This window comes from Oratosquilla oratoria, chromosome 18 (genome assembly GCF_046742065.1).
Source record: "Oratosquilla oratoria isolate Oo_2021 chromosome 18, ASM4674206v1, whole genome shotgun sequence".
Taxonomy (NCBI): Eukaryota; Metazoa; Arthropoda; class Malacostraca; order Stomatopoda; family Squillidae; genus Oratosquilla; species Oratosquilla oratoria.
In genome coordinates this window covers 21011151-21016150 of record NC_134794.1, presented here as the reverse complement: position 1 = coordinate 21016150, position 5000 = coordinate 21011151, and the positions used below count along the sequence as shown (strand labels likewise).

General features: G+C 40.7%; 1 long non-coding RNA gene across 1 annotated transcript in view; it reads right to left on the bottom strand.

Moving 5' to 3' along the window:
• Window positions 1-669: 669 nt before the first annotated feature.
• The window catches only part of LOC143034902 (uncharacterized), a 93370-nt gene continuing 89039 nt past the window's right edge, over window positions 670-5000 (bottom strand). The window contains exon 3 of the long non-coding RNA XR_012967276.1: window positions 670-760. This is a non-coding gene — a long non-coding RNA (uncharacterized LOC143034902). The remainder of the gene's footprint in view (window positions 761-5000) is intronic.

Genomic DNA, 5000 nt, shown 5'->3' with positions numbered 1-5000 from the left:
GATACCGAAATAATTTTGGACCTGGGCAGGATTCGAACCAGGTACTGCCGGCACCACCGTACTGGCAGTCCATTACTCTATCAACAGCGCCACCGAGTCGTGTGTGCGTGTGTGTGTATGTGTGTGTGCACATAATATGTGCGCGAGTTTAACTAATTGTGTTTGTATATATACGTGTGATTATAAATACATGTATAAATGCTTGCATGCATGCATGCATGCGTGTATGCGTGTTTATCTGTCATCCCTACCTCACCCTTACGAGCTAGTGCTTCATATGATACTCTCACATTCCTCCGCACCACTTATAATCTCATATACTCATCCAGGTTTCTATATCCCGTGACGCTCTCCACCTCACTGTACACCTTGGCTCATACTCTCTTCATCACATCATTCCTGTCTAGGTTTGTCTTATATAATGTCCTCAGGCTATGATCCTACACTCCTCGTATTTTTTCTCAAGATTTCCCGTTTTCTTTCTCACAGGATTCTCTCAAGGTCTGTTCCTACCTGTTTTCAATTTCTGGAACTACTATTTTCGTCTTCTTTGACGTGAAATCCTCTTTCATTTCTCCTTGATCTCAAACCATGATCCAAACTGCTCATGTATCATTACCAACATCTTTATTAGAATAGAATAGAATATGTTTACTAACTCACTGTCCCTCCTTAGTAGCTCCCAAGTTGATGAAATATTTCTGAGTATTTTCTTCAGGAGAGTGGCAGCAACTCCTCGGTATAGCAATCTGTTGTTTACCTGAAAACAGAAACAGAAATATATTCTTCAACCTCTTTACTAATGAGCAAAAGACAAACAAAATCAAAATGCATCCGAGATGAGTTATTAGTATTCATTTGAACAAGATGGACCTCGCTGCCCATGAAGGCTCAGGTAGAGTAATAAGCTTATAATTTCCTTACATCAAGAGCTTAGAAACTTATATCTCTGTTTTTCATCTGTCAACAAAGTTTGAAAAGAGTCAAAGGGGAATAAGCAAGATATACACATACACAAAAGAGGGAAAGGAAATTTTGTTAACACAATAATGTATTAGAAATAAGCTGCATAAATTATAGGGATATTAGAATGGGGGAGCAGTAAATGTATCAGAAATATCCATTAAGGAGCAAATATCTCAAAGGTCCAACTTCTTAACAGAAATAGACCAATATCAGCCCACATTAGAATAAAATTACAGTGTAGTCTGTTCGAACTATTGTACCCGGCACCTCTTTTATGAATACATGTCTAAACGTCAACATGAAATAAATCACTAATCGTCAGTTAGCAGCCGAGATCGCTAAACTCCCTTTGTCTGCAATGAGATCTGGCTGTCTATTGCTACTGGCTTCAAATTGAAAGAGGAGAATGTCTAAGTGGGACACTCGTAACATGTATTATTTGTTCTAGATATTCTGAATTAGTATATTTTTGTTTAGTGTGAATTAACCAGGTAGCTTCATTATGTCATATGTGTTAAGAGCTACGATTGTACAACAGACTAGTACTGCAATCGTGTTATAAAAAGATAAAAAGAGGATAATACTATAACCAAAATATCAGAAGCATAAAGTGTAGTCTGTTATAGCTAGGCCGCAATCACGAGTATACCACACTTATAAAAATATATTAAAAAATATATAGATAAATTGGTAAGGTACCATTTATTGATACCTTACTAATTTATCTTTATATGCATTAATAAAGGAGGATATGGTGTTTCCTTGGAAGATCAGGCAAGTCAAGTCTTTTAATTTTCTATCACAAGGAGGGGATAGATGGATAATTTGTACTTGAATCTTAACCATTTCCAGAGCTGGGCGCGTTCTTCGGTGCGTTCCTAGGTGCGTTCCGCTTTAGTTTGGCGCTGTTAGCGCTCCCAAACTATTAAAGCAATATAGGTGCCGGTACAGTATGTAGCCAACTGTATGTGGCCTACGAAATTTTTCTTTGTTAGTATGTGGCCTACCGGATTTTTATTCGGTATGAACCTGTCTCTTAAGCGTTAACCGCGGCCAAACTTGAGCGGAATGCACAGAGGAACGCATCTAGGAACGCACAGAGGAACGCATCAATCGCTGACCATTTTAGAACTAATGACACCTTTTTACTTTATTGTCACTGCTAAATCCGTCTCAATTAATATTTCACTACTATTCATTACTTTTATCTTTACTTCAATTACAACCAGTCGATTTCGTTCACCCGATGGTAATCCTCCTGTCATAGTCAGGTTGATATTGAAAATGAAGAGGAAAGGACCCTAGGGATTCCTGTTGCAATGAACGAAGGATTTTCAAAGAAGAAGGCAAGGGAAGTCTATAATCAATGTCTGGATGTATTCGACAAGTTGCGTGCCACAAGGCTTATTGGCAACAGCAAACTATCTTAAGAAGCGAACAGAGGGCTATATAAACATATTTGCACATGTTGTGAATTTAGTAAGAAGAATAGAGGGCAATCATTTCTGTAAGACTATAAAGGAAGATTTATGACTGACTATAGATATACGATATCAAGAAGTGATCAGAATATAGAGAAGAAAGAAAAGAGCAGGAAGCAGTTACAAACTAGCAAAAATGATGAAAAAAAAATCAGAGAAGGGAAGAAGTATGCGATCGTATTACGTCAGAGCTTATCTACTATAGTTTGCTTATTCTTACCTTCAAAACCTTATTAGGAAAGAAAGTTTATACTATAATGATTATAGATATTTTCTTGTAAAACATGTACACACTGTAGAAATAGACCGAAAATGGCATATCACGAAGAACTCAAAATTCAATAGAAATGCAGTCAAAGTACTCTGTTCTTATAAATAAAAAACTGTCACATTTAATCAAATAGGGTATTATCCTTAAGACAATAATATTTGCTTTTCCTTTAGGCCATCATTGGTTTAAACATACACCAAGGTTTTCTTCAGCGAAATGAAAAATGATCAGGTCCCCTCTTCTTCTCCTTTGTCACACTTTTTCGCAAAAGAAATCTCTCCACATTCCTCCTTACCCCTTTGAGACCGCCCGTCATCACTCTTCAAGAATTTTTGATTAATCTATTATGTTCCCCCAGTAAAGAGCCTGTTGCCATACTGCCCCCATTCATTCAATACCAGCTACTTATTGCCCTTCTCTTCTTCCTTGCTCTCTTTCCTCAGCACGTTCTTCCTCGTGTAGTTCTCTCTAACTCACTTCCCTCTCCCTCTCTCTTTCTTTTGTATCTTCTTATTCTATTCTCGTTCATCCCTAGTCTTAGAAAACTTGTCTTCCAATTTCTTCCTATACACACATACGAAGAAAACATAGATTGTGTCTTTCTTTCTCTTTCCCCCTTTTTCTTTCTTTGGGGATGTCCTTCTGTGGTTGTCATTCCATATTGCGTGAACTTGGAAAATTGTGCTTCTCTTTTCCTTCTATTCACAAATACGAAGAGCGTATGAACCTGAACTCACGCTCTCCTTTTCCTTCCTTATCCCTCCTGCATTCACATACTTCTCTTTTTTCCTGTTCTAATGACGATCAATCACTCGCCCCCCCCCCTCCTTTGATGCTCGAATCTTCCTTTTCTTGCTTCGATTTTTTTTTTTTTTTTCTTCGGAATGCGAGAGGTTCCTCCCTTTTCTTCGTCTTCCTTCATTGCTCCCCTGAGATCAGCACGACCTCATCCCCTTCCCCATTAGCTGTCTAGTCCCATTTCCCCAAGCTCCTTCCCCTAACCAGTCCCCAATCAACCCCTACCACTTTATTCTCTGCCTAATAACTGGCTTCTTTGCAACCCACCCGTGCCCTTGCATGTTGTACTGACACCCATCTTCAAGGGAGGAAATCTGCACAATGCGTCTCTGTGTTGTCAGGGTTAATGTACTTCCTGATACTCTGCAAACACTCCCCTTCTGGTAACGTCCAAATATCTTCCCTCCACACCGCGATCCAACTCGCTCTATTTCTCCGTAACAATATCTCCTCCCTTCCCCTCCAGGGCGTCTTTGGGCCTCCTTCGACCCATTTCTCTCCGTTATCTCTCCCTTTGACAAAAACCTTCTCCTCCTCTCCTCCTCCTCCTCCTCACCCTTTTCCTTCTCCTCCACCTTCCTAAGCCTCCTCCTTCTCCTCCTCTTCTCTCCCTTTTGAGAAAAATCTCTTCCCCCTCTCCAGCCACCCACTCTCAAAATTTTCCTTCCCCTTATCCCCCAGTCCTTCCCCTCTCTCTTCCTCCTTCCTTCTCTCCTTTTCGCCCTCCTCTTTTCTTTCTCTTTCTTTTCGTCTTTCTCCTTTTTCTTCTTATGCTTCTTCAAACCATGTTTCTCTGCTATCTTTCCCTTCCACAAAGAATTAAAAGAAAAATTCTCTCTCCCGTCATATCCACGTTTCTACTCCTCTTTCTCCTTCTCCTTACAGTCCTGCTCTATCTTTCCTCCTCCTCCCATGTCTTCCTCCTCTTACTCCTCTTTTCTTCCTTCTCCCCCTCTTCCTCTTTCTCTTCCTTCTCCTTCTTCTTGTCCTTTCCATTATTCTCTCCTTTTTCTTCTTCTTCTCCTTCTCCTTGTCCTCTTCCTCCTCCTCTTTCTTCTCCTCTTAATTCTTCTCTAAACTATCTCTCCGGCATCGTTCGTGGTCTTCCTCTTACTTATCTTCTTTTCCCTCTTCTCCATTCTCCTCTTCTACCCCTACCTCCTTCCTCTTCTCATTCTCCTACTCCTTTAACTCTATTTCCTCATCCACCTCCTTCTCCTCCCCCTCTACCTCTTCCTTCTTCTTTCCCTCTACCACCTCCTCCTCCTCTTCCTCCCTCCTCCTCCTCCTCCTCCTCCTCCTCCCCCTTTCCCTTCCTCCTCCCCCTTTCTCCTGCCTCTTCCCATTCTCCTACTCATTTAACTCAATTTTCTCCTCGTTCTCCTCCTCCTCCACCTCCACCTCCCTCTTTCTCTCTACCACCTCCTCCTCCTCCTCCTTCACTTTTTCCTTCGCCTTTTGTTCATCTTGCTTTCCATCTTTTT